The 13,115-nt window shown below is 40.5% G+C and overlaps 1 protein-coding gene across 3 annotated transcripts in view; it reads right to left on the bottom strand.

The window, feature by feature from the left end:
- IP6K1 (inositol hexakisphosphate kinase 1) overlaps window positions 1–13,115 on the bottom strand; it is a 64,746-nt gene that overhangs the window by 38,763 nt on the left and 12,868 nt on the right. The window contains exon 1 of one of the 3 annotated variants that reach the window (XM_045991522.1): window positions 10,104–10,122. The exons of the other annotated variants lie outside the window; for them this stretch is intronic. The gene's annotated coding sequence lies outside the window, so the exon portion shown is untranslated. Of the gene's footprint in view, window positions 1–10,103; window positions 10,123–13,115 lie in introns of those variants that run through there. 3 annotated transcript variants of the gene reach the window in all.

The following is a 13,115-nucleotide window of genomic DNA, read 5'->3' on the forward strand; positions in this document are numbered from 1 at the left end:
TAAATTTCATAAATCCTCTAGAGAAACTGATCACTAAAAAGAACATATTAAATACTACTATCAGGGATGAAAAAAGTTCTATCACTAAAGACCCCATAGGGTATTTTTTTTTTTAAGATTTTATTTATTTATTTGACAGAGAGAGAGATCACAAGTAGGCAGAGAGGCAGGCAGAGAGAGAGGAGGATGCAGGCTCCCCGCAGAGCAGAGAGCCCGATGCGGGGCCCGATCCCAGGACCCTGAGATCATGACCTGAGCCGAAGGCAGCGGCTTAATCCACTGGGTCTTAAAAGAATAAGGTAATAATATGAGCAACTGTATGCCAATAAATTAAACAAATCAAACGAAATGGACAAACTCCTCGAAAAATACAACTTAACAAAACTTAACACAAGATAAAATATAAAATCTGAATTGTCTTGTATCTAGCCAGAAAATGGAATCAAAACTCTTTCCACAAGTAAAAATTCCAGACACATACTTTCACTAGTCAATTCTATCAAACATTCAGGGAAGAAATAGCACCAATCTTGCACAAATTCTTTCAGAAAACAGGGAGCAAAAAAACCACATTCCAATTGTTTTAAGAAGTCAGTTATCCTTGATAACAAAATTACCCAAAACATACATACATACAAAAGAAAAAAATTATAAACCAATATCCTTCATGAACAGACACAAAAAATCCTTCAAAAAAAATTTTAGTAAAACAAATCCAGTGATATATATAAAAAGAGTAATGTATCATGACAAAGTGGGGAATGCAAGGTTGATGAAATATCTGAAGAATCAATGTAATTCATCTTATTTACAGAAGTATGAGAAATAAAACCATAGATCATATCTCAATATATAAAGAAAAAAGCTCAACCTCAATATATAAAAAAATATATATATTTATTTATTTAATTATATATTTATATATATATATATAAAAAATATATATATATAACCTCAATATATAAAGAAAAAAGCTCAACAAAATTCAACACCCATTTATGATTAAAAACTCACAGATTAGGGGCACCTGGGTGGCTCAGTGGGTTAAAGCCTCTACCTTTGGCTCGGGTCATGATCTCAGGGTCCTGGGATAGAGCCCTGCATCAGGCTCTCTGCTCAGCAAGGAGCCTGCTTCCTCCTCTCTCTCTGCCTGCCTCTCTGCCTACTTGTTATCTCTGTCAAATAAATAAAATCTTAAAAAAAAAAAAAAACTCACAAACTTCTAACTAAAAGTAGAAGGAAATGTCCTCACCGATAAAGGACGCTTATGAAAAACTTGAAAAACCTAGAGCTGACCTCATAATCGATGTGAAATTTTGAATGTTTCCCTCATATAATCAAAATAAGACAAAGATGTCCATTCTTACTATTTCTACTCAACACTTATGAGCCAGTACAATAAGAAAAAAGAAATAAAAAGCATAATGACCAGAAAGGAAGAAATAAGACTTTCTCAATTCATAGATAACCTGATTGTTTACAAAGAAAATACTTAGGAATCTACAAAACAACTTGTAAAACTAATATGTGAATTTAGCAAAGACAGGATACAAAAAGCCAGTATACAAAATTCAATTATATTTTTATATGCTATCAGCAACAATTAGAAAACAAAAATTAGGGGCACCTGGGTGACTCAATCAGTTACACATCCAATTGTTGATTCCAGCTCAGGTCATGATTTCAAGATTGTGAGATCAAGCCCCATATCAGGCTCTGTGCTAGGTTTGGAGCCTGCTTGGGATTCGCTCTCTCCCTGTCCTTCTGCCCCCTCCCCCACCCTCAGGCCGAAAGAAAGAGAACAAAAATTTAAAAATTCACTGGGGTAACTTCATGAAAATGGCAGAGTAGGAAGCTCCAGGAATCCACCCTTTCACTAAAACAACTACTGAATTTGGAGGAACTGTCTAAAGTAACTTTTGGAACCCTGGAGTGTAGCTGGAAATCATGCCGCTTCCAAGGTAGAACTTGAAGAGGCTGGTGAATTCTGGTAAACTTCGGCCTTTTGTTTATCAACTACCCAACCTCCAACCCTAGGGCAAGAAGCAATGGGAGGGCTGCCCTCGTTTCTGGTGAGGCTTGCTGGAGGCTAGGATGGGCAATAAAGACCTTGTCCTCCAAATATGTATTCCGATTGATGATGGCTGCTTTTGATCAATGAGGAGCAGGCAGAGGCCAGTAACCGTGGCTTTCAATACTCACTGGCTGAAGCAGCTTCTAGGAGCATTTAAGAGGATAGTCCTTGTTTTTACTTTCTTCCCCTTATGGGAGCTTGTCATTTAAAGAAATCTTTATCAGGTCACTGTCTAACTGCAGAGATCATGAAACAGAAATAGACACACATTTCCAATATTAGTTTGAAAAAGCCACAAATAGAAGTCTCTAACACTCAAGGAGCAAAAACGAGCAATCACTGTGAAGTGGGAGAATCAGATTTGTAAAATTACAACATAATACTCAAATGTCCAGTTTTAATTTAAAAATTACAAAACAAACAGAAAATTAATGACCACTCCCAAGAAAAAGAAAAGGCTAAAAAAAAAATTCCTGAGGAAGCAAAAACACTGGAATTATTATTGATCAAAGACATTAAATAAACTGTCTTAAATACATTCGGTGGACTAAAGGAAACCATGGTCAAAGGGATTCAGGAAAATGATGCATGAACAAAATGAAAATACCAATAAAGAGAAAAATTTTAAAAAGGACAAAACAAATTCTTCAATATCTCAAAACAAGAAAGTACAATAACTGATGAAAAATTCACTAATGGGGTTCAACTATAGATTTGAGCAAAAAGAAGTATAAGTGAACTTGAAGATAAAACAACTGAAATTATTCAACCTGGGAGGCAAAAAAATCAAAAACAAAAACTAATGAAAAGTAAAGAGTCTTTTCTTTGTTTTTATTTTATTTACTTATTTGGGAGAGAGAGCACAAGCAGGGGGAGGAGCAGAGGGAAAGGGAGAAGCAGACTCCCTGCTGAGTATGGAGCCCAACTTGGGAATAGATCCCAGAACCCTGGAATCACAACCTGAGCTGAAGGCAGATGCCTAACCAACTGAGCCACCCACGCACGCCACAAGTAGAGTCTGAAGGACCTGTGGGACGCGACCAAATATAATAATATATGCATTACAGAAAGAGAAGAGACAAAATCAAGGGCAGGAAAAAAAAATGTGAAAAAATAGGAGCCAAAAGCTTTTCAAACCTGAGAAAAGCCATGAATATACATGTGAAAGAAGCCTAATGAACCCTTCTTTGAGGATTAACCCAGACACATTATAAAACAAAAACACACGATTAGATTAAACCATTGAACCCCAAAGACAAAGAGAATATTTAAAGCAACAAGAGAGAAGCTGCAACTCCTACTGTACTAGAGATTCTCACTAAGATTAACAGCTGGTTTCTCTCCAGAATCCTCCAGAAGGCAGTGGGATGACATATTTAAAGTCCTGAAAGAAAATACTGTCAACTAAGAATTCTATATCCTGGAAGGCAATAAAAAGAAAACTGAGGGGCACCTGGATGGCTCAGTGGGTTAAGCCTCTGCCTTCGACTCAGGTCATGGTCCCAGGGTCCTGGGATCGAGCCCCGTGTCGGGCTTTCAGCTCAGCGGGAAGCCTGCTTCCTCTTCTCTCTCTCTCTGCCTGCCTCTCCAACCTACTTGAGATCTCTGTCTGTCAAATAAATAAAATTTAAAAAAAAAAAAAAAACTGAAAAATTCACAAATCTGTGGAAATTAAACAATATACCCTTAAACAACTAACAGGTCAAAGAAATTACAAGGGAAGTTCTTGACAGAGAAAATGAAAAAAAATAATAAAAGGCATTTGAATTAAGAGTTAACTGTCTACAGAAAACACAATCTTATATGTAGAAAACCCCCAAATTACCCATATACACACAAAACCACTGTTAGAGGTAATAAAAAACATTCAGGAAATTTGCAGGATACAAAATTGCCACACGAAAATCGGCTGCATTTCTATAGGCTAGCAGTGAACAATCTGAAAAGGAAATTAAGAAAACAATCCATTTACAATAGTATCAAAAAGAATGAAGGCACCTGGGTGGCTCAGCCAGTTAAGCTGCTACCCTCAGTTCAGGTCAGGATCCCAGGATTCTGGGATCAAGCCCCGACTCCAGGCCCGAGTCAGGCTCCCCGTTTAGCAAGGAGTCTGCTTTATCCTCTCCCTTTGCCCCTCCCACTGCTTGTGCTCGCTCTCTTTTTCCCTTTTTTAAAAAAAAATATTTTATTTATTTATTTGACAGAGAGAGATCATAAGTAGGCAGAGAGGCAGGCAGAGAGAGAAGGGGAAGCAGCCTCCCCACCGAGCAGAGAGCCTGATGCGGGGCTGGACCCCAGGACCCAAACAAAGATCATGACCTGAGCCGAAGGCAGAGGCTTAACCCACTGAGCCATCCAGGTGCCGCTGAGCTCGCTCTCTTGCTCACTCTTTCTAATAAATAAAATCTTTTTTAAAAAAAGAAAAGAAAATGGCGAAGAATCAATTTAACTAAGGAGTTGAAAAACTTGTATTCTGAAAACTACAGAAGACTTCTAAAGAAATTAAAGACCCAAATAAATGAAAAAACATCGTACGTTGATAAATTGGAAGACTTAATATCATTAAGATGACAATACTACCCCAAGAGATCTACACCCTGAATGTAATCCCTAACAAAAAACCAATGGCAATTGCTGCAGATATCTAAAAATGAACAAACAAAATAAATAACCTCTCCAGAAATTTATAGGGAATCTCAAAGGATCCCGAAAAGCCAAAATTCCTAAACAACAAAACTGAAGGAATCACATTTCCTGATTTTAAAACTTACTGCAAAACTACTATAATCAAAAAGAGTGTGGTACGAGCATAAAAAGAGACATATAGAATGCAATAGAATAGGAAGCCCGGAAATAAAACCTTTGCACATACGGTCAAATGATATTCAACCAGGGTGCCAAGACTATTTAATGGGGAAAGGACAATTTTTTCAACAGGTGGTGCGGGGGGAAACTGAACAGCCACATGCAAGAGTAAAGTTAGAGCATTACTTCACATCATATACAAAAATTAATTCAAAATGGATCAAACACCTAAACTTATAAACTTAAATTATAAAACTCTTAGAAGAAAACACAACGGGATACTTAGTGACCTTGGATATGACAATGATGGATTTTTTTTTTTTTTCAAGATTTTATGTACTTATTTGACACAGAGAGAGAGCACAAGAGAGGAAGCCCAAGCTAGGGGAGTGTGAGAGTCTTGGAGAAGCAGGCTTCCAGCTGAGCAGGGAGCCCGATGCGGGTCTCCATCCCAGGACTCTGGGATCATGACCTGAGCTGAAGGCAGATGCCCAACGGCTGAGCCACCCAGGCGCCCCTATATTTTTATTTTTAAATAACAATTTTATTTATTTGAGAGAGAATGAGAGCTAGAGAAAGAGAGAAAGCACACACGGAGAGAGAAAGAAGCAGACTCCCTGCTGAGCAGGGATTTCCAAGGAGGGGCTTGATCCCAGAACCCTGGGATTATGGCCTGAGATGAAGGCACACCCTTCCTTAACTGACTGAGCCACCCAGGCACCCTGACAATGATTTCTTAGCTATGACAACAAAAGTACAGGCCAGAAAAGAAAAAACAGATAAATCGGACTTCATCAAAATTAAAACCTTTTGTGCATCAGGAACGCCTAGATGGTTGGGAAGAGTGTGTGACTCTTGATCTCAGGTTTGTGAGTCTGAGTTGGGTATAGATATTACTTAAAACAGAAAAAAACAAGTAGGGGCGCCTCAGTAGCTCAGTCATTAACCATCTGCCTTCGGCTCAAGTCATGATCCCAGAGTCCTGGGATCGGGCCCTGCATGGGGCTCCCTGCTCGGTGGGAAGCCTGCTTCTCCATCTTCCACTCTCCCTGCTTGTGTTCCCTCTCTTGCTGTCTCTCTCTCTGAGATAAATAAAATCTTAAAAAAAAAAAATTTTTTTTTAAATAAATGGAGAGGGGCGCCCAGATGGCTCAGTGGGTTGGAGCCTCTGCCTTCAGCTCGGGTCACGATCCCAGCATCCTGGGATCGGAGCCCCGCATTGGACTCTCTGCTCAGCAGGAAGCCTGCGTCCCCCTCCTTCTCTCTGCCTGCTTCTCTGCCTACTTGTGATCTCTGTCAAATAAATAAATAAAATCTTTAAAAAATAATAAAAATAAAAAAATAAATGGAGAGAGCAAGTTGTGGTAGTTTTTAACCTTCAAGTGTTTCAACAGTCCTCCCCCCAAATGGCAGAGTCTGCTTCTCTCCTCACCTTGAGTATGGGCTGGACTGAGTGAGTCGGTACTAAGGAACAGAATGTAATATGGCAGAAGTAACAGTCTGGAGATGCCTGAGTGGCTCAGTCAGTTAAGTTTAGTTCAGGTCATGGACCACTAAACTAAAGCTTTAGTTCAGGTCATGACTACAGGGTCCTGGGATCAGAACCACGCATCCGGCTCCCTGCTCAGCGGGGAGAGTTTGCTTCCCCTTCTGCCCCTCCCCCTGCTCATACTTGCATACTCTCTCTCTGAAGCAAATAAAAAAAATGTTAAAAAAGGAACAGTCAGTGACTAGGTCATTAAGAGGCATCCTCTTCACTTTGTCTTGAGCCGTTTATTCTGGGGGAGATAACTGCATGTCATGAGGATACTCAGAGAGCCCACATGTCAAGGAACTGAGGCCACCTGCCAAAAGCCACGTAAGTCATCTTGGAAACAGACCCTCTAGTTCTAGGCAAGCCTTCAGATGACTGCAGTCCCAGAAGACATCTCAACTGCAACTTCATGAGAGACTGTGAGCTAGGACCACCCAGCTAAGTCACACCTAAGTTTCTGATCTTCAGAAACTGAGGCAGTGTTTACTGTTAAACTGCTAAGTTTTGGAGTCAACAGATAACAAATACACAAGTCTTTTTAGCAAATGGTGCTGGTACTGGAACAAGAAGTTATTGATATGGGAGAAAAATTAACCTCAACCCCAATCTTACAGAATACACAGAAATGAATTCCAAGTGGATCAGAGACCTAAATGTAAAAACTAAAACTCTTCAACTTCTGGATGAAAACACAGGAGAAATCTCCAACATTGAGAGGTAGGCAAGGGTTCCTCAGACACAACAAAAGACGATAACCATAAAAGAAAACACTGATAAATCAGACTTTAACAAAACTGAAAACTTCTTATTTTAAAATATACCTGTAAGAAAATTAAATAGGCAGGCCACCCCAGACTGAAAGAAAATATTCACAAAACATGTACCTGACTGGTATTCTATATAAGCATCTCCTAAACCTCATATTCTTTTTAAGGATTTTATTTATTTGACAGAGAGAGACAGCCAGAGAGGGAACATAAGCAGTGGGAGAGGGAGAAGCAGACTTCCTGCTGAGCAGGAAGTGTGATGTGGGGCTCGATCCCAGGACCCTGGGATCATGACCTGAGCCAAAGACAGATGCTTAACAACTGAGCCACCCAAGCGCCCTATTATACCTCACTTTTAAAAACATTAACAGGTATGACTCTTTGGAGCACCCTTCTATTTGTTAGCTGGAAGCTGCCCTATTCATGAATCATTGAATAAAGCTGATCTGATCTCTTTAAAAAAATAAATAAATAAAAATAAAAACATTAACAGCTCCACTTTCTTTTAAATGGGCAAAAGATTTGAACAAGTACTTCACAAAGGAAGCTATACAAATGACCATGAAGTAAAAGAAAAAGTTCTCAACATCAGTAGTAATCAGGTAAATGCAAATTAACAGCACAATGAGGTATCACAATACTTCCAGGAATATGGTTAGAATTAAAACCACTGACAACACACTGCATGTTGCTGAGGATATGGAACAATCACAACTCTCATACATTACTGGTGGAACAGTAAAATGATACAACCATTTTGAAAAAGGTATTAAAAGTTTCTTATAAAATTAGAATACATCTACCCTATGATCCAGCAGTTCTATTTCCTTCTACCTCCCTATTCCCCAAGAGAAATGAATGTATATGGCCCCAAGAACACTTGTGCAAAATGTTCACTGAAGCTTTACTCACAGGGGTGCCTGGGTGGCTCAGTCAGTTAAGTATCTGCCTTCCACTCAGGTCAAGATCTCCAGGTCCAGGGATCAAGCCCCAGCTGGCTCCCTGCTCAGTGGGGAGCCTGCTTCTCCCTCCCCCTCCCTCTGCTTGTAAGCCTTCTGTCAAATAAACAAACAAAACCTTAAAAAAAGAGAAAAAGTCTTTATTCATAAGTCAAACACTGGAAACTGCCCAGATGTCCATCAACATAACAGTTAAACTGGAATGTTCATGCAATGAAATACTACAAAGCAATAAAAAGGAATGAACTACTGATACAAACAACAGCATGAATAAATTCCCAAAACATTAAAATGTGTGAAAGAAGCTTTACACGAGAGTATGATACCTTTTAGTATTATTTAGTACACAACAGTATTATTCCATATAATATTCTTCTTTTTTTTTTTAAGTAGGCTCCACACCCAGCATGGACCCCAACATAAGGGCTTGAACTCACGACCTTAAGCTCAAGACCTGAGGTGAGACCAAGAGTTAGACACTTGGGGCACCTGGGTGGCTCAGTGGGTTAAGCCGCTGCCTTCCGCTCAGGTCATGATCTCAGGGTCCTGGGATCAAGCCCCCGCATCAGGCTCTCTGCTCAGCGGGGAGCCTGCTTCCTCCTCTCTCTCTGCCTACTTGTGATCTCTCTCTCTCTCTCTCTGTGTCAAATAAATAAACAAAATCTTAAAAAAAAAAAAAAATGCGGCCTGGCTTTAAAAAAAAAAAAAGAGTTGGACACTTAACTGAATGAGCCATTCAGGTACCCCAGTATTATTCCATTTATATGAAATTTTAACTGGCCAACTAATCTATGATGACAAAATTCAAAGCAGTTGTTGTCTCTGGCTAGAACAGAAGAGCATTTTAAATTAATCCCCATATTAAAACAAATACAAAACACAGGTGGTAGCAATCTGGGTCGTGATCTGGTCCTAGGATCCAGCCTGGCATCAGGCTTCCTGCTCAGCTGGGAGACTGTTTCTCTCTTGCTCTCTGCCCCTCTCCACTACTTGTTTTCTCTCTCTCTCAATCTCTCTCACAAATGAATAAATTTTTTTTAAACTTTAAAAATAAAATTATTAACAGCTTATCTGTATTAACTCTGACAAACAGCAGCTTCCAGTTATCAGTGTATTATCTCTTGGCTCTAAACCCAGCTCTGCAAAAATGGAGCTGGACCCATTAAATATTTTTCCTTTGCCAGCTGATATTTAGCTTTGTTGGAAGACAACAGAGAGATTCTGCAAAAAGGAAAAGGTTTTGGGGCACCTAGGAGGCTCAGCCGGTTAAGCATCAGACTCCTGACTGATTTCAGCTCAGGTCGTGATCTCATAGTTGTGGGATGGAGCCCAGAGTCAGGCTCTGTGCTCAGCATGGAATCTGCTTAAAATTCTCTCTCCCTCTACCTCTGCCCCTCCACTCACTCATGAGCTCTTTCTCAAAATAAGTAAATGGAATCTTCAAAAAAAAAAAAAAGGAAAGAAAGAAAAAAGAAAAGCCTTCTTTTTCCACCTGGGTCTAGTATGCTCCTCTCACCAGGCCGACACCCAGTGAGCTCCCCTCTGTGCTTAGCCTCTGGTGGGTGGCTGACTCCCACAGTGCATCATGGTCAGCAGTACACAGTGGCCAGCAGCTTCCTCTGACACCTCACTCAGGCAGTTTTGTAGCAGAGTGTTTCCAGGAAGACTCCTCTCCATAAATGCCTTTCTCTAACATCCTAGAAGATAGACTCCCAGCATATTCTCCCAGTGTGGAACCACGATAACTTTCTCTGCCATCCAGTTAGGCATGACCACCCCCTTTCCCCCAAGACATGGATCTCGGCCCTGGGCTTCCTCAAGCGCTCCCTATCAGCCCTAGGGCTAACGGCTGCTCCTACATATGCTATTCCTATACAACTTAGAGTTCTCTCTACTTTTTACTAGCCAATCTCTCATTACTCCAATCCCGTTATAGTTATAACAATTCTTGTATTAAACTTTACCTGTTCCGAGGTGCCAGGGTGGCTCAGTTAGTTAAGCATCCAACTCTTGGTTTCAGCTCAGGTCAGGATCACCGGGTCGTGAAGCTGCTCCGCACTCAGCACAGTCTGCTTCCCCTCCCTCTGCCTGTGCAAGCGCCCACTCTCTCTCCCTGTCTCTCTCTCTCAGCAAATAAATATTTAAACATTACTTGTTCAAATTCCTATGTGGTTTTTGCCTCCCAAATGGACACCGACAGTTGTTTCAACGAGTTGAAAAGGCTAAGTAGCACAGACTGAAAGTGAGAAATTTTATTATCTACATAAAATCCACACACCTCTGCTTTATTCACAATTCTTCCAATGAAAACTAATACAACACTGTAAACAGCCAAGTTCACACGCTGAAGGGTCCAAGCAGCCCTGCCTGATATGCTCTGCTTTGGGAAGTTACTCAAGCTTAATATCTGGCTCCCTGAGGCCAAAGACAGCTTTCTTTGGAGACACTCATGAAATAACTAACACAACCACATGTTTTATAATACATCTTCCCAAACACAGTAGAAACTACTTAGCATTCATTCTATGTTTTATGCTAAAGAGATCACTTGAACTTTCAGGCAGAATATAAAAAACCAAAACAGCCTATGCACATCGTGTGCTTGCCTAAAGTATCTAGTGTGCTACTTGGCCCTGACCCATTCAGCATCCTCCGGCTGAGCAGAATCTTGTTTGTTTTTTTTTTTTTAATTTTCCTAATTCATTTGAGAGAGAGAGAGAACAAAGGGAGAGTAAGACGAAGAGGCAGACTCCCCACCGAGAAGGGAGATGAATGCGGGACTCAGTCTGAGATCTCCAGGATCATGACCGAAGCCGAAGGCAGATGCTTAACCCACTGAGCCACCCAGAAGCCCCCAAGCAGAATCTTTATAAATAAGTTTCAAAATACTCTCCAATAAATCAAGTTTGTGATCAAACAGCAACTATAAAGTCTCCAAATCAATCAGGGACCATTAATATAAAATCTGCAAAAAACATTTAAAAATATATAATCAAGTATGTATGTTGAGACCCTGCAGAACAAATATTGTACTAAGACAAACACAGTTTCTATCCTCAGAAAACTGAAAGCGAGGATGGAGGGCATCCTCCCCACACTGTAAAAAATGTCTAAGATTCTATAGCTATCTCATCTGTGGAAAGCACGGTATCCTGGAAACCTTCACAATATTTTCAAGTGTGGGAATATAATTGTTGAGGGTTTCAAATTCCCCCCCAAAACCAGCATCAATATCCATAGTCAGGGATACCTGGGTGGCTAAGTCATTAAGCGTCTGCCTTCGGCTCAGGTCATGATCCCAGGGTCCTGGGACTGAGCCCCGCATCAGGCTCCCTACTCAGCAGGAAGCCTGCTGCTGCCTTTCCCACTCCCCTGCTTGTGTTCCCTCTCTCACTGTCTCTCTGTCAAATAATAAAATCTTAAAAATATATATATATATCCACGGTCAGGAAAAATCTTTCTGAGGACAGCATTTGAAAATGTTTCCGTAATCAGTAAGTAAGAGAAAAAAAATTGGGGCACCTAGGTGGCTCAGTTGGTTAAGAATACAACTCTTGATTTCGGCTCAGGTCATGATCTCAGGGTCTGCACTGGGCATGGAGCCTGCTTAAGATTCTCTCTCTCCTTCTCCCTCTGTCCCTCCTCCCCCCTTAAAAAATAAATTAAAATTAAAATAAATAAAACTGAAAAACACAACATCTAAGTCCTATGGCAGTTACTTGCGTTATAAATCTAACTTCAGGCTCTCCCACTCTCTCCCATTCTCTACCCTGGCAAGGGAACAACCTGTTCACATCACTTCAACTACCAAAACAATGTTATAGTGCAGATACAAGGCCTCCATATGGCCCCACTCACTATACTGGTTTAGACAAAATTTCAACTTTTTTTAAAGGAAAAACTGAACACAAACACAAACACAAAATAACTGATCTGGGAAGAAAGTACAGCAGCAAAGCAAGGCTGTTGGTGTACCAGAGCTATTCACACAGTCCTCAGTAGATAGAGCAATCAGACAGGGTGTAGGGAGAGCAAAGGCTATGGCTACCAAAGGGCTCCCAGACGAGCAGAGAGGAGAAAATCCCCTGCCTGGATTTTATGACTTTTTAGTCAAATGAGGAACTGCAGAATGAATTATCTGAACTTTTTCCTATGAAGGATTGTATCTTAGTCTCAGGTTGCATGAAGACCAGAAATCTGACCTGCTTTGTTCAGTGGATATGACCCAGCAACAGTCTTATACTTGAAAAGATAAAATCCTTAAAGGAAAGATGGATTTGTTTTTAACACCCCTAAGTGCTTTTACCTAAAAGTAACTCTTGATGCTTTGTAGGTGTCTTCTCACTCACCCTCAGATTCTTGATAAGGATTTTTACCATAAAAATGTTGGGGCACCTGGGTGGCTCAGTGGGTTAAAGCCTCTGCCTTCGGCTCAGGTCATGATCCCAGAGTCCTGGGATCGAGCCCCGCATCGGGTTCTCTGCTCAGTGGGGAGCCTGCTTCCTCCTCTCTCTCTCTCTGCCTACTTGAAATCTCTGTCTGTCAAATAAATAAATAAAATCTTAAAAAAAAAAAAAAGAATTTTGTTGTTGTTGTTGTTGAAGATTTTATTTATTTGACAGACAGAGATCACAAGTAGGCAGAGAGGCAGGCAGAGAGAGAGAGGAGGAAGCAGGCTCCCTGTCAAGCAGAGGCTTTAACCCACTGAGCCACCCAGGCTCCCCTTTCCCATAAAGAAGTTTTACAAACAGCTCCAAGAAGTAGACCTTCAGCAGCCCCCAAGAGACAGTATTTCAATAGAGGCCACAGTACAATAATAAGGCTTGCCCAACAGCACAGATTACATTTTCCCAGGTAAAATAAGTACCTACTCACAGCCCAGTTTCCCAGGTATCATTCCACGGTACAAAGCTGCTTAAAAGAAAAGGAAACATTGTCTACATTTAAAAGATGAGGAAACTAAAGCACAAAGAAAC

The sequence above is a fragment of the Meles meles genome, chromosome 20, assembly GCF_922984935.1.
Source record: "Meles meles chromosome 20, mMelMel3.1 paternal haplotype, whole genome shotgun sequence".
NCBI lineage: Eukaryota > Metazoa > Chordata > Mammalia > Carnivora > Mustelidae > Meles > Meles meles.